This window comes from Phyllobates terribilis, unplaced genomic scaffold, assembly GCF_046119375.1.
Source record: "Phyllobates terribilis strain yellow unplaced genomic scaffold, ASM4611937v1 Scaffold_1268__1_contigs__length_339053, whole genome shotgun sequence".
NCBI classification, from domain to species: Eukaryota; Metazoa; Chordata; class Amphibia; order Anura; family Dendrobatidae; genus Phyllobates; species Phyllobates terribilis.
This window is the reverse complement of record NW_027364028.1, coordinates 61803-84095: the sequence shown is the minus strand read 5'-3', so window position 1 is coordinate 84095 and position 22293 is coordinate 61803. Positions and strand designations below refer to the sequence as shown.

Below are 22293 nucleotides of genomic sequence, written 5' to 3'. Positions count from 1 at the left end.
AACCAGCGCACATACCTGTTAGCTCAGGTGAGTTTAAAAGGCTGCTGTTGATAACAAGGGCATTTGCTAAATAGATGGTGTGTGTGCAACAATATACTGAAAGGTCAATTATATTGTGCAGCTTATCTCACCACCTGTAGTTATTTAGGTGAAAGCTCCAAAATGCTTGCCTAATATGTCTGTTTATCCAAAAGGAAGTAAAAAGGGAGAGCTAGAAAGATAGCATTGCATCACATTACATGGCAATGCAATGCACAGTTGCTGAAGTTGAACCAAAATGAGCTTGTAATCTGGCTTCTGCAACTTTGAACATGAAAAATCCAATGAGGAGAAGAAAAGCAAAGCCAAAGAGTCCATCCCAAAATCCGACAAACAAGCAAAATGAACAAAAAACATTGAATTCAATTCTTTCTGATTTTAGAAACTGCATTAAAGAAGGGGTGCACCGGTCCTGGAGATACTGCAATACCAGGTCAATGCGTGGAGTGGACAGAGCAAGCTCTTTTTCCATCTCCCTGTTCTAAAAATCCATTTAATATATGGTCCCCAGATAGGGGACGTATCAGATATTAAACTGATAAGAACAGATACTACACTTGATCTTAGCCAAAAGGCCGAGAAGCGATAACCAGAATTGGTTTCAAACTACGGAGCCACCCAAGGATCCTGAAAAGTCCATTTGTGGAGATGAGCTCCTGGACTCCCGTTAAGAAGACATGTTGTCAACCTCTAGATCCCTTACATGCCTGCACTTTTCGGCTTGCTGCTGCTGCAATCCACGCGTTTTAGATCTGCATAACTCCACCTCTTTAAACACAGCACCTTCACCCCCTGCTGTTCCCACCCGCCTCAACACCGTTGGAAGGGAGGAGAACCAATTAAGGCGGGGGGTGGGGTGGAACGAGCAGCTGTCTACCCTTAGCAGGAGGGCTCCTGATTACATACCTCTCCTGCTGCTGCTGCTGCTGGCTGTCCAGCAGCAGACTGAAGGTGGCTGCTGCTGTGCACAGGTATATAAAGGCTCAGAGCCTATTATGACACGCGCAGCCAGCGTTCCATTGCCACATTCCATCTACTGCAGGCAGGATACCTGGCTGGCTGAATGTCGCTGAGAAGCTCACAGAGACCGCCATAAGCAACAGTTTAACAGAATGCCACAGACTAATCAACCAAACTTTTTGGGTTGGGTTCTCTTTTATAGTCTGCAGGCATTAAATGAAAGAAGTCAGTGTTCCAGCAGAAGGAGACAACGTTTCAGAAAAGGCATTGTAGCAAACCAAAAAAGAAATTTTAAGCGCAGCAGAGTAACCAGCGCACATACCTGTTAGCTCAGGTGAGTTTAAAAGGCTGCTGTTGATAACAAGGGCATTTGCTAAATAGATGGTGTGTGTGCAACAATATACTGAAAGGTCAATTATATTGTGCAGCTTATCTCACCACCCGTAGTTATTTAGGTGAAAGCTCCAAAATGCTTGCCTAATATGTCTGTTTATCCAAAAGGAAGTAAAAAGGGAGAGCTAGAAAGATAGCATTGCATCACATTACATGGCAATGCAATGCACAGTTGCTGAAGTTGAACCAAAATGAGCTTGTAATCTGGCTTCTGCAACTTTGAACATGAAAAATCCAATGAGGAGAAGAAAAGCAAAGCCAAAGAGTCCATCCCAAAATCCGACAAACAAGCAAAATGAACAAAAAACATTGAATTCAATTCTTTCTGATTTTAGAAACTGCATTAAAGAAGGGGTGCACCGGTCCTGGAGATACTGCAATACCAGGTCAATGCGTGGAGTGGACAGAGCAAGCTCTTTTTCCATCTCCCTGTTCTAAAAATCCATTTAATATATGGTCCCCAGATAGGGGACGTATCAGATATTAAACTGATAAGAACAGATACTACACTTGATCTTAGCCAAAAGGCCGAGAAGCGATAACCAGAATTGGTTTCAAACTACGGAGCCACCCAAGGATCCTGAAAAGTCCATTTGTGGAGATGAGCTCCTGGACTCCCGTTAAGAAGACATGTTGTCAACCTCTAGATCCCTTACATGCCTGCACTTTTCGGCTTGCTGCTGCTGCAATCCACGCGTTTTAGATCTGCATAACTCCACCTCTTTAAACACAGCACCTTCACCCCCTGCTGTTCCCACCCGCCTCAACACCGTTGGAAGGGAGGAGAACCAATTAAGGCGGGGGGTGGGGTGGAACGAGCAGCTGTCTACCCTTAGCAGGAGGGCTCCTGATTACATACCTCTCCTGCTGCTGCTGCTGCTGGCTGTCCAGCAGCAGACTGAAGGTGGCTGCTGCTGTGCACAGGTATATAAAGGCTCAGAGCCTATTATGACACGCGCAGCCAGCGTTCCATTGCCACATTCCATCTACTGCAGGCAGGATACCTGGCTGGCTGAATGTCGCTGAGAAGCTCACAGAGACCGCCATAAGCAACAGTTTAACAGAATGCCACAGACTAATCAACCAAACTTTTTGGGTTGGCTTCTCTTTTATAGTCTGCAGGCATTAAATGAAAGAAGTCAGTGTTCCAGCAGAAGGAGACAACGTTTCAGAAAAGGCATTGTAGCAAACCAAAAAAGAAATTTTAAGCGCAGCAGAGTAACCAGCGCACATACCTGTTAGCTCAGGTGAGTTTAAAAGGCTGCTGTTGATAACAAGGGCATTTGCTAAATAGATGGTGTGTGTGCAACAATATACTGAAAGGTCAATTATATTGTGCAGCTTATCTCACCACCTGTAGTTATTTAGGTGAAAGCTCCAAAATGCTTGCCTAATATGTCTGTTTATCCAAAAGGAAGTAAAAAGGGAGAGCTAGAAAGATAGCATTGCATCACATTACATGGCAATGCAATGCACAGTTGCTGAAGTTGAACCAAAATGAGCTTGTAATCTGGCTTCTGCAACTTTGAACATGAAAAATCCAATGAGGAGAAGAAAAGCAAAGCCAAAGAGTCCATCCCAAAATCCGACAAACAAGCAAAATGAACAAAAAACATTGAATTCAATTCTTTCTGATTTTAGAAACTGCATTAAAGAAGGGGTGCACCGGTCCTGGAGATACTGCAATACCAGGTCAATGCGTGGAGTGGACAGAGCAAGCTCTTTTTCCATCTCCCTGTTCTAAAAATCCATTTAATATATGGTCCCCAGATAGGGGACGTATCAGATATTAAACTGATAAGAACAGATACTACACTTGATCTTAGCCAAAAGGCCGAGAAGCGATAACCAGAATTGGTTTCAAACTACGGAGCCACCCAAGGATCCTGAAAAGTCCATTTGTGGAGATGAGCTCCTGGACTCCCGTTAAGAAGACATGTTGTCAACCTCTAGATCCCTTACATGCCTGCACTTTTCGGCTTGCTGCTGCTGCAATCCACGCGTTTTAGATCTGCATAACTCCACCTCTTTAAACACAGCACCTTCACCCCCTGCTGTTCCCACCCGCCTCAACACCGTTGGAAGGGAGGAGAACCAATTAAGGCGGGGGGTGGGGTGGAACGAGCAGCTGTCTACCCTTAGCAGGAGGGCTCCTGATTACATACCTCTCCTGCTGCTGCTGCTGCTGGCTGTCCAGCAGCAGACTGAAGGTGGCTGCTGCTGTGCACAGGTATATAAAGGCTCAGAGCCTATTATGACACGCGCAGCCAGCGTTCCATTGCCACATTCCATCTACTGCAGGCAGGATACCTGGCTGGCTGAATGTCGCTGAGAAGCTCACAGAGACCGCCATAAGCAACAGTTTAACAGAATGCCACAGACTAATCAACCAAACTTTTTGGGTTGGGTTCTCTTTTATAGTCTGCAGGCATTAAATGAAAGAAGTCAGTGTTCCAGCAGAAGGAGACAACGTTTCAGAAAAGGCATTGTAGCAAACCAAAAAAGAAATTTTAAGCGCAGCAGAGTAACCAGCGCACATACCTGTTAGCTCAGGTGAGTTTAAAAGGCTGCTGTTGATAACAAGGGCATTTGCTAAATAGATGGTGTGTGTGCAACAATATACTGAAAGGTCAATTATATTGTGCAGCTTATCTCACCACCCGTAGTTATTTAGGTGAAAGCTCCAAAATGCTTGCCTAATATGTCTGTTTATCCAAAAGGAAGTAAAAAGGGAGAGCTAGAAAGATAGCATTGCATCACATTACATGGCAATGCAATGCACAGTTGCTGAAGTTGAACCAAAATGAGCTTGTAATCTGGCTTCTGCAACTTTGAACATGAAAAATCCAATGAGGAGAAGAAAAGCAAAGCCAAAGAGTCCATCCCAAAATCCGACAAACAAGCAAAATGAACAAAAAACATTGAATTCAATTCTTTCTGATTTTAGAAACTGCATTAAAGAAGGGGTGCACCGGTCCTGGAGATACTGCAATACCAGGTCAATGCGTGGAGTGGACAGAGCAAGCTCTTTTTCCATCTCCCTGTTCTAAAAATCCATTTAATATATGGTCCCCAGATAGGGGACGTATCAGATATTAAACTGATAAGAACAGATACTACACTTGATCTTAGCCAAAAGGCCGAGAAGCGATAACCAGAATTGGTTTCAAACTACGGAGCCACCCAAGGATCCTGAAAAGTCCATTTGTGGAGATGAGCTCCTGGACTCCCGTTAAGAAGACATGTTGTCAACCTCTAGATCCCTTACATGCCTGCACTTTTCGGCTTGCTGCTGCTGCAATCCACGCGTTTTAGATCTGCATAACTCCACCTCTTTAAACACAGCACCTTCACCCCCTGCTGTTCCCACCCGCCTCAACACCGTTGGAAGGGAGGAGAACCAATTAAGGCGGGGGGTGGGGTGGAACGAGCAGCTGTCTACCCTTAGCAGGAGGGCTCCTGATTACATACCTCTCCTGCTGCTGCTGCTGCTGGCTGTCCAGCAGCAGACTGAAGGTGGCTGCTGCTGTGCACAGGTATATAAAGGCTCAGAGCCTATTATGACACGCGCAGCCAGCGTTCCATTGCCACATTCCATCTACTGCAGGCAGGATACCTGGCTGGCTGAATGTCGCTGAGAAGCTCACAGAGACCGCCATAAGCAACAGTTTAACAGAATGCCACAGACTAATCAACCAAACTTTTTGGGTTGGGTTCTCTTTTATAGTCTGCAGGCATTAAATGAAAGAAGTCAGTGTTCCAGCAGAAGGAGACAACGTTTCAGAAAAGGCATTGTAGCAAACCAAAAAAGAAATTTTAAGCGCAGCAGAGTAACCAGCGCACATACCTGTTAGCTCAGGTGAGTTTAAAAGGCTGCTGTTGATAACAAGGGCATTTGCTAAATAGATGGTGTGTGTGCAACAATATACTGAAAGGTCAATTATATTGTGCAGCTTATCTCACCACCTGTAGTTATTTAGGTGAAAGCTCCAAAATGCTTGCCTAATATGTCTGTTTATCCAAAAGGAAGTAAAAAGGGAGAGCTAGAAAGATAGCATTGCATCACATTACATGGCAATGCAATGCACAGTTGCTGAAGTTGAACCAAAATGAGCTTGTAATCTGGCTTCTGCAACTTTGAACATGAAAAATCCAATGAGGAGAAGAAAAGCAAAGCCAAAGAGTCCATCCCAAAATCCGACAAACAAGCAAAATGAACAAAAAACATTGAATTCAATTCTTTCTGATTTTAGAAACTGCATTAAAGAAGGGGTGCACCGGTCCTGGAGATACTGCAATACCAGGTCAATGCGTGGAGTGGACAAAGCAAGCTCTTTTTCCATCTCCCTGTTCTAAAAATCCATTTAATATATGGTCCCCAGATAGGGGACGTATCAGATATTAAACTGATAAGAACAGATTTTTTGATTGAAGCTGCATCCAAGGCACTGAAAAATGTGACCGAAGTCACACCAAAACAGCGCACGAGGCGAGGATTCATGTGGACCCTTCCCGGAGGAGAGGGTCCCCAATAAACCATCCCCATCCCTCCGAGCCAGAAGGCCACAGCGAGGGTCAGGGATCTCCGATGCTCTCCCTAGCCGAAGCCGGAGAAGAGCCGTTTTCGTGCTCCCAGCTTCCATCTAGGCTGCCACCCTAGTGGAGCTGGAGCCTGTGTTGGTTTCTCAGCCCAAAGCTGACCGGACCTCCGACCGGGTTTATAAAAATTCCCCTTCCTAGCCCGGAGGCCAGGAATAGGGGGGGTTGCTCAGAAAGTATGATTGGCAAAGGTGCGGCGTGCTACGAAGCCAAGTCTTTCTGGGGTTCCCAGTCCCAGTAAGCTTGGACTCCCACCAGGGCGCCTACTCCTGGGGCACATTGCTCCAAAGCCCTCACACTTACCCAGCCTAGTGACTTCGATCCTGGAGGGCCATGTTTTCCATCAGATAACTCTATGAGCCACCTGGCGTACTAACAAGTGCACCAAACCAGTGTGTAATATGCATCAATTTACTAGGGCAGCCCAAGGACAAAACTGCCTTTTCAAAAGATACTACACTTGATCTTAGCCAAAAGGCCGAGAAGCGATAACCAGAATTGGTTTCAAACTACGGAGCCACCCAAGGATCTTGAAAAGTCCATTTGTGGAGATGAGCTCCTGGACTCCCGTTAAGAAGACATGTTGTCAACCTCTAGATCCCTTACATGCCTGCACTTTTCGGCTTGCTGCTGCTGCAATCCACGCGTTTTAGATCTGCATAACTCCACCTCTTTAAACACAGCACCTTCACCCCCTGCTGTTCCCACCCGCCTCAACACCGTTGGAAGGGAGGAGAACCAATTAAGGCGGGGGGTGGGGTGGAACGAGCAGCTGTCTACCCTTAGCAGGAGGGCTCCTGATTACATACCTCTCCTGCTGCTGCTGCTGCTGGCTGTCCAGCAGCAGACTGAAGGTGGCTGCTGCTGTGCACAGGTATATAAAGGCTCAGAGCCTATTATGACACGCGCAGCCAGCGTTCCATTGCCACATTCCATCTACTGCAGGCAGGATACCTGGCTGGCTGAATGTCGCTGAGAAGCTCACAGAGACCGCCATAAGCAACAGTTTAACAGAATGCCACAGACTAATCAACCAAACTTTTTGGGTTGGGTTCTCTTTTATAGTCTGCAGGCATTAAATGAAAGAAGTCAGTGTTCCAGCAGAAGGAGACAACGTTTCAGAAAAGGCATTGTAGCAAACCAAAAAAGAAATTTTAAGCGCAGCAGAGTAACCAGCGCACATACCTGTTAGCTCAGGTGAGTTTAAAAGGCTGCTGTTGATAACAAGGGCATTTGCTAAATAGATGGTGTGTGTGCAACAATATACTGAAAGGTCAATTATATTGTGCAGCTTATCTCACCACCTGTAGTTATTTAGGTGAAAGCTCCAAAATGCTTGCCTAATATGTCTGTTTATCCAAAAGGAAGTAAAAATGGAGAGCTAGAAAGATAGCATTGCATCACATTACATAGCAATGCAATGCACAGTTGCTGAAGTTGAACCAAAATGAGCTTGTAATCTGGCTTCTGCAACTTTGAACATGAAAAATCCAATGAGGAGAAGAAAAGCAAAGCCAAAGAGTCCATCCCAAAATCCGACAAACAAGCAAAATGAACAAAAAACATTGAATTCAATTCTTTCTGATTTTAGAAACTGCATTAAAGAAGGGGTGCACCGGTCCTGGAGATACTGCAATACCAGGTCAATGCGTGGAGTGGACAGAGCAAGCTCTTTTTCCATCTCCCTGTTCTAAAAATCCATTTAATATATGGTCCCCAGATAGGGGACGTATCAGATATTAAACTGATAAGAACAGATACTACACTTGATCTTAGCCAAAAGGCCGAGAAGCGATAACCAGAATTGGTTTCAAACTACGGAGCCACCCAAGGATCCTGAAAAGTCCATTTGTGGAGATGAGCTCCTGGACTCCCGTTAAGAAGACATGTTGTCAACCTCTAGATCCCTTACATGCCTGCACTTTTCGGCTTGCTGCTGCTGCAATCCACGCGTTTTAGATCTGCATAACTCCACCTCTTTAAACACAGCACCTTCACCCCCTGCTGTTCCCACCCGCCTCAACACCGTTGGAAGGGAGGAGAACCAATTAAGGCGGGGGGTGGGGTGGAACGAGCAGCTGTCTACCCTTAGCAGGAGGGCTCCTGATTACATACCTCTCCTGCTGCTGCTGCTGCTGGCTGTCCAGCAGCAGACTGAAGGTGGCTGCTGCTGTGCACAGGTATATAAAGGCTCGGAGCCTATTATGACACGCGCAGCCAGCGTTCCATTGCCACATTCCATCTACTGCAGGCAGGATACCTGGCTGGCTGAATGTCGCTGAGAAGCTCACAGAGACCGCCATAAGCAACAGTTTAACAGAATGCCACAGACTAATCAACCAAACTTTTTGGGTTGGGTTCTCTTTTATAGTCTGCAGGCATTAAATGAAAGAAGTCAGTGTTCCAGCAGAAGGAGACAACGTTTCAGAAAAGGCATTGTAGCAAACCAAAAAAGAAATTTTAAGCGCAGCAGAGTAACCAGCGCACATACCTGTTAGCTCAGGTGAGTTTAAAAGGCTGCTGTTGATAACAAGGGCATTTGCTAAATAGATGGTGTGTGTGCAACAATATACTGAAAGGTCAATTATATTGTGCAGCTTATCTCACCACCTGTAGTTATTTAGGTGAAAGCTCCAAAATGCTTGCCTAATATGTCTGTTTATCCAAAAGGAAGTAAAAAGGGAGAGCTAGAAAGATAGCATTGCATCACATTACATGGCAATGCAATGCACAGTTGCTGAAGTTGAACCAAAATGAGCTTGTAATCTGGCTTCTGCAACTTTGAACATGAATAATCCAATGAGGAGAAGAAAAGCAAAGCCAAAGAGTCCATCCCAAAATCCGACAAACAAGCAAAATGAACAAAAAACATTGAATTCAATTCTTTCTGATTTTAGAAACTGCATTAAAGAAGGGGTGCACCGGTCCTGGAGATACTGCAATACCAGGTCAATGCGTGGAGTGGACAGAGCAAGCTCTTTTTCCATCTCCCTGTTCTAAAAATCCATTTAATATATGGTCCCCAGATAGGGGACGTATCAGATATTAAACTGATAAGAACAGATACTACACTTGATCTTAGCCAAAAGGCCGAGAAGCGATAACCAGAATTGGTTTCAAACTACGGAGCCACCCAAGGATCCTGAAAAGTCCATTTGTGGAGATGAGCTCCTGGACTCCCGTTAAGAAGACATGTTGTCAACCTCTAGATCCCTTACATGCCTGCACTTTTCGGCTTGCTGCTGCTGCAATCCATGCGTTTTAGATCTGCATAACTCCACCTCTTTAAACACAGCACCTTCACCCCCTGCTGTTCCCACCCGCCTCAACACCGTTGGAAGGGAGGAGAACCAATTAAGGCGGGGGGTGGGGTGGAACGAGCAGCTGTCTACCCTTAGCAGGAGGGCTCCTGATTACATACCTCTCCTGCTGCTGCTGCTGGCTGTCCAGCAGCAGACTGAAGGTGGCTGCTGCTGTGCACAGGTATATAAAGGCTCAGAGCCTATTATGACACGCGCAGCCAGCGTTCCATTGCCACATTCCATCTACTGCAGGCAGGATACCTGGCTGGCTGAATGTCGCTGAGAAGCTCACAGAGACCGCCATAAGCAACAGTTTAACAGAATGCCACAGACTAATCAACCAAACTTTTTGGGTTGGGTTCTCTTTTATAGTCTGCAGGCATTAAATGAAAGAAGTCAGTGTTCCAGCAGAAGGAGACAACGTTTCAGAAAAGGCATTGTAGCAAACCAAAAAAGAAATTTTAAGCGCAGCAGAGTAACCAGCGCACATACCTGTTAGCTCAGGTGAGTTTAAAAGGCTGCTGTTGATAACAAGGGCATTTGCTAAATAGATGGTGTGTGTGCAACAATATACTGAAAGGTCAATTATATTGTGCAGCTTATCTCACCACCTGTAGTTATTTAGGTGAAAGCTCCAAAATGCTTGCCTAATATGTCTGTTTATCCAAAAGGAAGTAAAAAGGGAGAGCTAGAAAGATAGCATTGCATCACATTACATGGCAATGCAATGCACAGTTGCTGAAGTTGAACCAAAATGAGCTTGTAATCTGGCTTCTGCAACTTTGAACATGAAAAATCCAATGAGGAGAAGAAAAGCAAAGCCAAAGAGTCCATCCCAAAATCCGACAAACAAGCAAAATGAACAAAAAACATTGAATTCAATTCTTTCTGATTTTAGAAACTGCATTAAAGAAGGGGTGCACCGGTCCTGGAGATACTGCAATACCAGGTCAATGCGTGGAGTGGACAGAGCAAGCTCTTTTTCCATCTCCCTGTTCTAAAAATCCATTTAATATATGGTCCCCAGATAGGGGACGTATCAGATATTAAACTGATAAGAACAGATACTACACTTGATCTTAGCCAAAAGGCCGAGAAGCGATAACCAGAATTGGTTTCAAACTACGGAGCCACCCAAGGATCCTGAAAAGTCCATTTGTGGAGATGAGCTCCTGGACTCCCGTTAAGAAGACATGTTGTCAACCTCTAGATCCCTTACATGCCTGCACTTTTCGGCTTGCTGCTGCTGCAATCCACGCGTTTTAGATCTGCATAACTCCACCTCTTTAAACACAGCACCTTCACCCCCTGCTGTTCCCACCCGCCTCAACACCGTTGGAAGGGAGGAGAACCAATTAAGGCGGGGGGTGGGGTGGAACGAGCAGCTGTCTACCCTTAGCAGGAGGGCTCCTGATTACATACCTCTCCTGCTGCTGCTGCTGGCTGTCCAGCAGCAGACTGAAGGTGGCTGCTGCTGTGCACAGGTATATAAAGGCTCAGAGCCTATTATGACACGCGCAGCCAGCGTTCCATTGCCACATTCCATCTACTGCAGGCAGGATACCTGGCTGGCTGAATGTCGCTGAGAAGCTCACAGAGACCGCCATAAGCAACAGTTTAACAGAATGCCACAGACTAATCAACCAAACTTTTTGGGTTGGGTTCTCTTTTATAGTCTGCAGGCATTAAATGAAAGAAGTCAGTGTTCCAGCAGAAGGAGACAACGTTTCAGAAAAGGCATTGTAGCAAACCAAAAAAGAAATTTTAAGCGCAGCAGAGTAACCAGCGCACATACCTGTTAGCTCAGGTGAGTTTAAAAGGCTGCTGTTGATAACAAGGGCATTTGCTAAATAGATGGTGTGTGTGCAACAATATACTGAAAGGTCAATTATATTGTGCAGCTTATCTCACCACCTGTAGTTATTTAGGTGAAAGCTCCAAAATGCTTGCCTAATATGTCTGTTTATCCAAAAGGAAGTAAAAAGGGAGAGCTAGAAAGATAGCATTGCATCACATTACATGGCAATGCAATGCACAGTTGCTGAAGTTGAACCAAAATGAGCTTGTAATCTGGCTTCTGCAACTTTGAACATGAAAAATCCAATGAGGAGAAGAAAAGCAAAGCCAAAGAGTCCATCCCAAAATCCGACAAACAAGCAAAATGAACAAAAAACATTGAATTCAATTCTTTCTGATTTTAGAAACTGCATTAAAGAAGGGGTGCACCGGTCCTGGAGATACTGCAATACCAGGTCAATGCGTGGAGTGGACAAAGCAAGCTCTTTTTCCATCTCCCTGTTCTAAAAATCCATTTAATATATGGTCCCCAGATAGGGGACGTATCAGATATTAAACTGATAAGAACAGATTTTTTGATTGAAGCTGCATCCAAGGCACTGAAAAATGTGACCGAAGTCACACCAAAACAGCGCACGAGGCGAGGATTCATGTGGACCCTTCCCGGAGGAGAGGGTCCCCAATAAACCATCCCCATCCCTCCGAGCCAGAAGGCCACAGCGAGGGTCAGGGATCTCCGATGCTCTCCCTAGCCGAAGCCGGAGAAGAGCCGTTTTCGTGCTCCCAGCTTCCATCTAGGCTGCCACCCTAGTGGAGCTGGAGCCTGTGTTGGTTTCTCAGCCCAAAGCTGACCGGACCTCCGACCGGGTTTATAAAAATTCCCCTTCCTAGCCCGGAGGCCAGGAATAGGGGGGGTTGCTCAGAAAGTATGATTGGCAAAGGTGCGGCGTGCTACGAAGCCAAGTCTTTCTGGGGTTCCCAGTCCCAGTAAGCTTGGACTCCCACCAGGGCGCCTACTCCTGGGGCACATTGCTCCAAAGCCCTCACACTTACCCAGCCTAGTGACTTCGATCCTGGAGGGCCATGTTTTCCATCAGATAACTCTATGAGCCACCTGGCGTACTAACAAGTGCACCAAACCAGTGTGTAATATGCATCAATTTACTAGGGCAGCCCAAGGACAAAACTGCCTTTTCAAAAGATACTACACTTGATCTTAGCCAAAAGGCCGAGAAGCGATAACCAGAATTGGTTTCAAACTACGGAGCCACCCAAGGATCTTGAAAAGTCCATTTGTGGAGATGAGCTCCTGGACTCCCGTTAAGAAGACATGTTGTCAACCTCTAGATCCCTTACATGCCTGCACTTTTCGGCTTGCTGCTGCTGCAATCCACGCGTTTTAGATCTGCATAACTCCACCTCTTTAAACACAGCACCTTCACCCCCTGCTGTTCCCACCCGCCTCAACACCGTTGGAAGGGAGGAGAACCAATTAAGGCGGGGGGTGGGGTGGAACGAGCAGCTGTCTACCCTTAGCAGGAGGGCTCCTGATTACATACCTCTCCTGCTGCTGCTGCTGCTGGCTGTCCAGCAGCAGACTGAAGGTGGCTGCTGCTGTGCACAGGTATATAAAGGCTCAGAGCCTATTATGACACGCGCAGCCAGCGTTCCATTGCCACATTCCATCTACTGCAGGCAGGATACCTGGCTGGCTGAATGTCGCTGAGAAGCTCACAGAGACCGCCATAAGCAACAGTTTAACAGAATGCCACAGACTAATCAACCAAACTTTTTGGGTTGGGTTCTCTTTTATAGTCTGCAGGCATTAAATGAAAGAAGTCAGTGTTCCAGCAGAAGGAGACAACGTTTCAGAAAAGGCATTGTAGCAAACCAAAAAAGAAATTTTAAGCGCAGCAGAGTAACCAGCGCACATACCTGTTAGCTCAGGTGAGTTTAAAAGGCTGCTGTTGATTACAAGGGCATTTGCTAAATAGATGGTGTGTGTGCAACAATATACTGAAAGGTCAATTATATTGTGCAGCTTATCTCACCACCTGTAGTTATTTAGGTGAAAGCTCCAAAATGCTTGCCTAATATGTCTGTTTATCCAAAAGGAAGTAAAAATGGAGAGCTAGAAAGATAGCATTGCATCACATTACATAGCAATGCAATGCACAGTTGCTGAAGTTGAACCAAAATGAGCTTGTAATCTGGCTTCTGCAACTTTGAACATGAAAAATCCAATGAGGAGAAGAAAAGCAAAGCCAAAGAGTCCATCCCAAAATCCGACAAACAAGCAAAATGAACAAAAAACATTGAATTCAATTCTTTCTGATTTTAGAAACTGCATTAAAGAAGGGGTGCACCGGTCCTGGAGATACTGCAATACCAGGTCAATGCGTGGAGTGGACAGAGCAAGCTCTTTTTCCATCTCCCTGTTCTAAAAATCCATTTAATATATGGTCCCCAGATAGGGGACGTATCAGATATTAAACTGATAAGAACAGATACTACACTTGATCTTAGCCAAAAGGCCGAGAAGCGATAACCAGAATTGGTTTCAAACTACGGAGCCACCCAAGGATCCTGAAAAGTCCATTTGTGGAGATGAGCTCCTGGACTCCCGTTAAGAAGACATGTTGTCAACCTCTAGATCCCTTACATGCCTGCACTTTTCGGCTTGCTGCTGCTGCAATCCACGCGTTTTAGATCTGCATAACTCCACCTCTTTAAACACAGCACCTTCACCCCCTGCTGTTCCCACCCGCCTCAACACCGTTGGAAGGGAGGAGAACCAATTAAGGCGGGGGGTGGGGTGGAACGAGCAGCTGTCTACCCTTAGCAGGAGGGCTCCTGATTACATACCTCTCCTGCTGCTGCTGCTGCTGGCTGTCCAGCAGCAGACTGAAGGTGGCTGCTGCTGTGCACAGGTATATAAAGGCTCGGAGCCTATTATGACACGCGCAGCCAGCGTTCCATTGCCACATTCCATCTACTGCAGGCAGGATACCTGGCTGGCTGAATGTCGCTGAGAAGCTCACAGAGACCGCCATAAGCAACAGTTTAACAGAATGCCACAGACTAATCAACCAAACTTTTTGGGTTGGGTTCTCTTTTATAGTCTGCAGGCATTAAATGAAAGAAGTCAGTGTTCCAGCAGAAGGAGACAACGTTTCAGAAAAGGCATTGTAGCAAACCAAAAAAGAAATTTTAAGCGCAGCAGAGTAACCAGCGCACATACCTGTTAGCTCAGGTGAGTTTAAAAGGCTGCTGTTGATAACAAGGGCATTTGCTAAATAGATGGTGTGTGTGCAACAATATACTGAAAGGTCAATTATATTGTGCAGCTTATCTCACCACCTGTAGTTATTTAGGTGAAAGCTCCAAAATGCTTGCCTAATATGTCTGTTTATCCAAAAGGAAGTAAAAAGGGAGAGCTAGAAAGATAGCATTGCATCACATTACATGGCAATGCAATGCACAGTTGCTGAAGTTGAACCAAAATGAGCTTGTAATCTGGCTTCTGCAACTTTGAACATGAATAATCCAATGAGGAGAAGAAAAGCAAAGCCAAAGAGTCCATCCCAAAATCCGACAAACAAGCAAAATGAACAAAAAACATTGAATTCAATTCTTTCTGATTTTAGAAACTGCATTAAAGAAGGGGTGCACCGGTCCTGGAGATACTGCAATACCAGGTCAATGCGTGGAGTGGACAGAGCAAGCTCTTTTTCCATCTCCCTGTTCTAAAAATCCATTTAATATATGGTCCCCAGATAGGGGACGTATCAGATATTAAACTGATAAGAACAGATACTACACTTGATCTTAGCCAAAAGGCCGAGAAGCGATAACCAGAATTGGTTTCAAACTACGGAGCCACCCAAGGATCCTGAAAAGTCCATTTGTGGAGATGAGCTCCTGGACTCCCGTTAAGAAGACATGTTGTCAACCTCTAGATCCCTTACATGCCTGCACTTTTCGGCTTGCTGCTGCTGCAATCCATGCGTTTTAGATCTGCATAACTCCACCTCTTTAAACACAGCACCTTCACCCCCTGCTGTTCCCACCCGCCTCAACACCGTTGGAAGGGAGGAGAACCAATTAAGGCGGGGGGTGGGGTGGAACGAGCAGCTGTCTACCCTTAGCAGGAGGGCTCCTGATTACATACCTCTCCTGCTGCTGCTGCTGGCTGTCCAGCAGCAGACTGAAGGTGGCTGCTGCTGTGCACAGGTATATAAAGGCTCAGAGCCTATTATGACACGCGCAGCCAGCGTTCCATTGCCACATTCCATCTACTGCAGGCAGGATACCTGGCTGGCTGAATGTCGCTGAGAAGCTCACAGAGACCGCCATAAGCAACAGTTTAACAGAATGCCACAGACTAATCAACCAAACTTTTTGGGTTGGGTTCTCTTTTATAGTCTGCAGGCATTAAATGAAAGAAGTCAGTGTTCCAGCAGAAGGAGACAACGTTTCAGAAAAGGCATTGTAGCAAACCAAAAAAGAAATTTTAAGCGCAGCAGAGTAACCAGCGCACATACCTGTTAGCTCAGGTGAGTTTAAAAGGCTGCTGTTGATAACAAGGGCATTTGCTAAATAGATGGTGTGTGTGCAACAATATACTGAAAGGTCAATTATATTGTGCAGCTTATCTCACCACCTGTAGTTATTTAGGTGAAAGCTCCAAAATGCTTGCCTAATATGTCTGTTTATCCAAAAGGAAGTAAAAAGGGAGAGCTAGAAAGATAGCATTGCATCACATTACATGGCAATGCAATGCACAGTTGCTGAAGTTGAACCAAAATGAGCTTGTAATCTGGCTTCTGCAACTTTGAACATGAAAAATCCAATGAGGAGAAGAAAAGCAAAGCCAAAGAGTCCATCCCAAAATCCGACAAACAAGCAAAATGAACAAAAAACATTGAATTCAATTCTTTCTGATTTTAGAAACTGCATTAAAGAAGGGGTGCACCGGTCCTGGAGATACTGCAATACCAGGTCAATGCGTGGAGTGGACAGAGCAAGCTCTTTTTCCATCTCCCTGTTCTAAAAATCCATTTAATATATGGTCCCCAGATAGGGGACGTATCAGATATTAAACTGATAAGAACAGATACTACACTTGATCTTAGCCAAAAGGCCGAGAAGCGATAACCAGAATTGGTTTCAAACTACGGAGCCACCCAAGGATCCTGAAAAGTCCATTTGTGGAGATGAGCTCCTGGACTCCCGTTAAGAAGACATGTTGTCAACCTCTAGATCCCTTACATGCCTGCACTTTTCGGCTTGCTGCTGCTGCAATCCACGCGTTTTAGATCTGCATAACTCCACCTCTTTAAACACAGCACCTTCACCCCCTGCTGTTCCCACCCGCCTCAACACCGTTGGAAGGGAGGAGAACCAATTAAGGCGGGGGGTGGGGTGGAACGAGCAGCTGTCTACCCTTAGCAGGAGGGCTCCTGATTACATACCTCTCCTGCTGCTGCTGCTGGCTGTCCAGCAGCAGACTGAAGGTGGCTGCTGCTGTGCACAGGTATATAAAGGCTCAGAGCCTATTATGACACGCGCAGCCAGCGTTCCATTGCCACATTCCATCTACTGCAGGCAGGATACCTGGCTGGCTGAATGTCGCTGAGAAGCTCACAGAGACCGCCATAAGCAACAGTTTAACAGAATGCCACAGACTAATCAACCAAACTTTTTGGGTTGGGTTCTCTTTTATAGTCTGCAGGCATTAAATGAAAGAAGTCAGTGTTCCAGCAGAAGGAGACAACGTTTCAGAAAAGGCATTGTAGCAAACCAAAAAAGAAATTTTAAGCGCAGCAGAGTAACCAGCGCACATACCTGTTAGCTCAGGTGAGTTTAAAAGGCTGCTGTTGATAACAAGGGCATTTGCTAAATAGATGGTGTGTGTGCAACAATATACTGAAAGGTCAATTATATTGTGCAGCTTATCTCACCACCTGTAGTTATTTAGGTGAAAGCTCCAAAATGCTTGCCTAATATGTCTGTTTATCCAAAAGGAAGTAAAAAGGGAGAGCTAGAAAGATAGCATTGCATCACATTACATGGCAATGCAATGCACAGTTGCTGAAGTTGAACCAAAATGAGCTTGTAATCTGGCTTCTGCAACTTTGAACATGAAAAATCCAATGAGGAGAAGAAAAGCAAAGCCAAAGAGTCCATCCCAAAATCCGACAAACAAGCAAAATGAACAAAAAACATTGAATTCAATTCTTTCTGATTTTAGAAACTGCATTAAAGAAGGGGTGCACCGGTCCTGGAGATACTGCAATACCAGGTCAATGCGTGGAGTGGACAGAGCAAGCTCTTTTTCCATCTCCCTGTTCTAAAAATCCATTTAATATATGGTCCCCAGATAGGGGACGTATCAGATATTAAACTGATAAGAACAGATTTTTTTTTTTTTTTTATACCATTCAGTAAAATTTTTCAAGCAACAATCAATAGTATAAAAACTCATACTACGTTGCCCAGTCTTACATCATAATGGTACTTTCTTTATTTCATATTTATAACTTTATACTGAAACAGTTGTAATACCTTTTGAATGGACAAAAAAACTATAAAACATACCATTATCATAAAAAAAGACAGATCACAACACTTAAACAAGGACTTACTGGTACTTTACCAGTGACCTCCATTTTTTGACTTTCCAAAAACCTTCTGAATCAGAGCCACCACCGCCACGGCTGTCCCATAAATAAACTATGTATAACCTTGACAAAACCATCCTAACACAAATATTAACTGAGATTATTTTCCTTTTAAATAAACACAAATTCCTAACGTCCCACAGACTTTCTATTACACATGCCATTATCAACCACAACAATCTCTCTTTCACCCGGCTACTTGCACCCATCCCAAACATTACCACTCTCCAATTTATAAAATTCACGCCCGCTAGTTCCTTGCATAAACCACCCACTCCCTTCCAAACACTCTGAGCATAATCACAATTCCAAACCAAATGCATAACAGTTTCACTCGCCCCACATCCATCCCTCGGACATACCTCTGTTCTAATCAGATCCCTCCTCTTCTGTACCTCTCTCACAGGCAAAATCTCATGCAAACTCATCCATACGATATCACGCTGCCTATTCGATATTCCTTTTATACTCAGGTTCCTCCATACACACAACGCTTCACTCGATCTCAAGCCCCTAATGTTACATTCAAACTCTCTAACACGCATCCTTCTCCTTACATTCCTTATCACTTTGAAATCACCCATAGGAACATCCAACAAATCATGCTTGACAACAAATTTTTCAACAAACTCATACCACACTGGACATTTAAACGAAACAGGCACTCTTGCATCCCTTCTCATCCATTTCAACCCAAACAACATACATCCAGCCATATATTTAATCATAAAAGCCGTCTTGTTATCCCTACCTAACAGAACAACCACTGTTTTAATATAATTTAAACCAAGACAAAATTCAAAATTTGGGAAATCCATTCCCCCATGTTCACGTAACTTACACAAATATTCCCTTTTAAGTTTTTCCATCTTACTTCCCAAATAAAACGTAAAAATTAGCTTCTCAATCCGCCTAAAACCCCTATAAGGGGCTGGAAAAACCACTGACACAAAAAGTAACATAGGAAGAATCACTGACTTAATAATAAGGACTTTGCCTGACAATGTCAAGTCCCGCAACCTCCAAAAATTTAACTTCTGTTCAATCCTCTTACCGCATTCATCCCAACTCTCATTCCCTTTCAGATCTTTGTTAAACCACACCCCCAAAACCTTAATAGCACCTTCTTCACATATCACACCATCCATCCTAACACTCGAATCCCCGAAACACTTATAGCTACACTTCCCCCAATTCACCCTAAAACCAGATGCACCACAAAAGAAATCTAAAAGCAACCTTGCTCGATTCATAGCAGCCATATTATCACTCACCACAACAACATCGTCCATATACCCCATTACCTTTACAGTCTTTCCACCACTCCCTGGGATCAGAAGACCATTCATCACTTTCTCTTTCCGAATCATGCACAACAGGGGCTCAATCACACTTATAAACAGGACAGGGGACAACGGACACCCCTGCCTGACCCCTGATTTTATGCACACCTTCTCACTCAAACATCCATTCACTAACACTTCACTCACCACACCATCATACAAACACCTTATGGCATTCACAAAAACACTAGGAAAACCCATCCTAACTAACACCTCAAACATAAACGCATGCGACACTCTATCAAAAGCTTTCTCAAAATCCACACAAAAAACCATACATTTCCCCTTCCTAAACATACAATCTCCAATTACGTCCCGCAACAACAAGAGGTTATCAGTCATACACCTACCTGGCACCGCGCACACTTGATCATCACCAACCACACTTCCAATCACCCCACGCATACGGTTAGCCAGAATTTTGCTAAAGACTTTATAATCTGCATTGAGTAATGTAATCGGCCTCCAATTACACAAATTCTTTTTCTCACCCTTCTTATATAGTAAAACAACTACTCCTTCTTTCATGGAATTACAAAGTACACCATTCATCCACATATATTGACATACCTCCACAAAATCAACACCAATCACATCCCATGCTTTTACATAAAACTCCACAGGCAACCCATCTTTCCCAGGTGTTTTATTCTTTTTCGCACCATCCACCGCCTTTTTGACCTCATCAAAAACAATATCCTCACTCAAACATTCACGTTCCCCTGCTTCAAGCTGACTCTCCAACATACCTAACACATGCTCTTTCAAACCCCCATCCACCCATTTAGACTCAAATAAACTACTATAGAAACTATGTACCTCATCCAACACTTCCCTTCCAACCACAGTCATACCATTATCATTTACAACCTCATCCAACTCATCTTTTTTACTGCACATTTTTTTAAAAAAGTACCTCGTACACTTCTCATCCATATCCAAATGCTCAACTCTCGTCCTAAAAATAATTTCCTTCCCACGCTTTTCCAAAACACGCTTCATCTCATCTCTCGCTCCTCTGAGTTGATCACTAACATCAATTCCTTTCATACTCATTTTATGTAACCACTCAATCCTCATATTTAAATCTTTAAATCTGCCTCTTTCAATTGCTGCTTTTTTATAACCCCACCTCCTAAAAAAATTCTTAATTTCCACTTTCACCCAATCCCACCATACAGTCACATCCACAAAATTATTTTTCCTAGACCTCCACCATTCATACTTACTTTCGAAGTCTCTCATAACCCTAACATCCTCTAACAACCTAACATTTAGCTTCCATACCCCAACACCATGCACCATTTTTTTATCACCTTCAAACATACCCCACAAACATTCATGGTCTGTGAAAGAAAAAACATGCTGTTTAAAAAATTTACACACCAAACCTCTATTTGTATACAGCATGCGGTCAATCCTGGACACTATTCCTCCCCTATCAGCTCTATATGTGGCCGGTGGTGGCTTACTCAAAAATTCCGCTGCATCTAAAAAAGAAAAATCAGATGTAATTTGATTAAGGACCTTACCTGTGACATCAATTTCCCCTTCAGAAACACAATTGAAATCACCAACTAATAATATTGGAATCCTTCCAGGCAAAAATAAACGTATTTTCTCTAATAGTGCTAACCTATCCCCTTTGTTAATTGGACAATACACGTTAACAATTTTCACCCTCCACCCTCTCCCCTTAACCACTGCCATTATACAACGACCTGGCTCCACCACCATATAATTTTCAAAACTTAAATCCCTATTCCCCAACAAAATCCCCACACCATCATTTTTGTTTGTCATTGAACCTGACCAAATGCTATGCCCATATACCCAGTCCTTTTCAGGAGGTGACTCTTCAATTCCGCACTCTTGCAGACAGTAAATATTTGCTCCAAGATTTTTTAGTTCTTCCAGTATAGCCAATCTTCTAGGCTTAGATTTTATAAGCCTTACATTTATTGACAGTACACTACAGCCCATGTTGGAGCCCATTTTTTAACCATATTCGGTAAAAAAGAACATACCCCCCACCGAAGAGTCAACCTTTCTCGTCTTGAAACTCGATTCCTGATGTTAAGCAGAGAATGCTGGCCCCCTCCTCCAAAAAAGACCTCCTAGGAGAGGCACTGTAGCTCTCGGGATAGCTCCTATCACTTAAGGGGCTGATGCTCCCAATACTGGCAGGTGAAAAATCTGGCCGGAACTTCTTTGCAGAAGACACATCAGAGTCCTCATCAGGGGGCCTCACCACAGCCCCGGTGAAGTCACCCTGGCCACCACCACCTTCATGAATTGCCTCTGAGCTTTCCAAAGCCAACACCGGCGTTGTGGAGAGTGAACCGCTCACTTCTCCCTCACCACTCACATCAAGCAGAATTGACATATCTGCAGGCTCTATCTCAACAGCGCTTCCACCAGCAGGATCGGGTGCTTGCTCCATCTCTTCCATGAAGTCCCTTACTGCCTCGATCGCCTCACCAATAGTGGCGGCAGTAGTAGGACGTGGGGACACGGCCTCTGCATATGACCTGGAACGATGGGGACAGTCCTTGAAAGCGTGTCCCTCCTCGCCACATGCATTACAAACCATGGAGTTAGTACACTCCATTGCCAGATGACCCTCTTTATTGCATTTCCCACAAAACTTCTCCACCGTGCAGTCCTCTTGGTAGTGTCCAAAGGATTTACACTTCCTGCAAAACCGCGGAGCACCAGGAAAATACATATACCCTCTATCCCTCCCGATGGCAAAACTGAGGGGAGGGTAGTGGATACCCCCAGGTCCCTGGGGGTCCTCCTGGAACCGTACAAAAAACTTGTGTTTGCCAGTCCACAAGCCCACCTCATTCCTCACCTTGTGTGAGTAGGACACATAGCTGCAATGACGGTTCAGGAATCTAGTAATGTCCTCCACATCCACAAGGGGGTTGTGCATAAACACAACAACTGGCACTTCCCCCTTAGTATACAATACCGTAAATGTAAGCCCATCAAGAGCCGGATGATCCAAGGCTTGCTGATCCTTTAGAGTCTTGAAAAGATTCTGGCAAGCTGCCATACGATCAAGGACTAAAACGTACCGGCCATTCTTTGGGAACTCCTGTAGGCAAATGATGTCTCCACGACCAACATTCAAAATCTTGAAGATGACGACTTCCACCAAGAACCGCAGGT

General features: G+C 44.6%; 13 non-coding genes and 2 pseudogenes across 13 annotated transcripts; all 15 read right to left on the bottom strand.

Annotated features, from left to right (window-relative positions):
* Positions 1-435: 435 nt before the first annotated feature.
* On the bottom strand, positions 436-626 carry LOC141243793 (U2 spliceosomal RNA). The gene has a single exon (XR_012307815.1). It is a non-coding gene; the product is annotated as a U2 spliceosomal RNA (small nuclear RNA).
* A 1115-nt stretch (positions 627-1741) lies between these two features.
* Positions 1742-1932, bottom strand: LOC141243792 (U2 spliceosomal RNA). Its single transcript, XR_012307814.1, has one exon. It is a non-coding gene; the product is annotated as a U2 spliceosomal RNA (small nuclear RNA).
* Positions 1933-3047: 1115 nt separating this feature from the next.
* On the bottom strand, positions 3048-3238 carry LOC141243790 (U2 spliceosomal RNA). Its single transcript, XR_012307813.1, has one exon. It is a non-coding gene; the product is annotated as a U2 spliceosomal RNA (small nuclear RNA).
* Positions 3239-4353: 1115 nt separating this feature from the next.
* LOC141243789 (U2 spliceosomal RNA) lies at positions 4354-4544 on the bottom strand. Its single transcript, XR_012307812.1, has one exon. It is a non-coding gene; the product is annotated as a U2 spliceosomal RNA (small nuclear RNA).
* Positions 4545-5659: 1115 nt separating this feature from the next.
* LOC141243727 (U2 spliceosomal RNA) lies at positions 5660-5841 on the bottom strand. Its single transcript, XR_012307778.1, has one exon. It is a non-coding gene; the product is annotated as a U2 spliceosomal RNA (small nuclear RNA).
* Positions 5842-6365: 524 nt separating this feature from the next.
* Positions 6366-6481, bottom strand: LOC141243773 (U2 spliceosomal RNA; annotated as a pseudogene).
* A 1115-nt stretch (positions 6482-7596) lies between these two features.
* LOC141243788 (U2 spliceosomal RNA) lies at positions 7597-7787 on the bottom strand. The gene has a single exon (XR_012307811.1). It is a non-coding gene; the product is annotated as a U2 spliceosomal RNA (small nuclear RNA).
* A 1115-nt stretch (positions 7788-8902) lies between these two features.
* LOC141243779 (U2 spliceosomal RNA) lies at positions 8903-9093 on the bottom strand. Its single transcript, XR_012307810.1, has one exon. It is a non-coding gene; the product is annotated as a U2 spliceosomal RNA (small nuclear RNA).
* Positions 9094-10205: 1112 nt separating this feature from the next.
* On the bottom strand, positions 10206-10396 carry LOC141243767 (U2 spliceosomal RNA). The gene has a single exon (XR_012307809.1). It is a non-coding gene; the product is annotated as a U2 spliceosomal RNA (small nuclear RNA).
* Positions 10397-11508: 1112 nt separating this feature from the next.
* Positions 11509-11690, bottom strand: LOC141243725 (U2 spliceosomal RNA). Its single transcript, XR_012307777.1, has one exon. It is a non-coding gene; the product is annotated as a U2 spliceosomal RNA (small nuclear RNA).
* Positions 11691-12214: 524 nt separating this feature from the next.
* On the bottom strand, positions 12215-12330 carry LOC141243772 (U2 spliceosomal RNA; annotated as a pseudogene).
* A 1115-nt stretch (positions 12331-13445) lies between these two features.
* LOC141243755 (U2 spliceosomal RNA) lies at positions 13446-13636 on the bottom strand. The gene has a single exon (XR_012307801.1). It is a non-coding gene; the product is annotated as a U2 spliceosomal RNA (small nuclear RNA).
* A 1115-nt stretch (positions 13637-14751) lies between these two features.
* LOC141243744 (U2 spliceosomal RNA) lies at positions 14752-14942 on the bottom strand. Its single transcript, XR_012307791.1, has one exon. It is a non-coding gene; the product is annotated as a U2 spliceosomal RNA (small nuclear RNA).
* A 1112-nt stretch (positions 14943-16054) lies between these two features.
* On the bottom strand, positions 16055-16245 carry LOC141243731 (U2 spliceosomal RNA). The gene has a single exon (XR_012307782.1). It is a non-coding gene; the product is annotated as a U2 spliceosomal RNA (small nuclear RNA).
* Positions 16246-17357: 1112 nt separating this feature from the next.
* On the bottom strand, positions 17358-17547 carry LOC141243741 (U2 spliceosomal RNA). The gene has a single exon (XR_012307789.1). It is a non-coding gene; the product is annotated as a U2 spliceosomal RNA (small nuclear RNA).
* Between the last annotated feature and the right edge of the window lie 4746 nt (positions 17548-22293).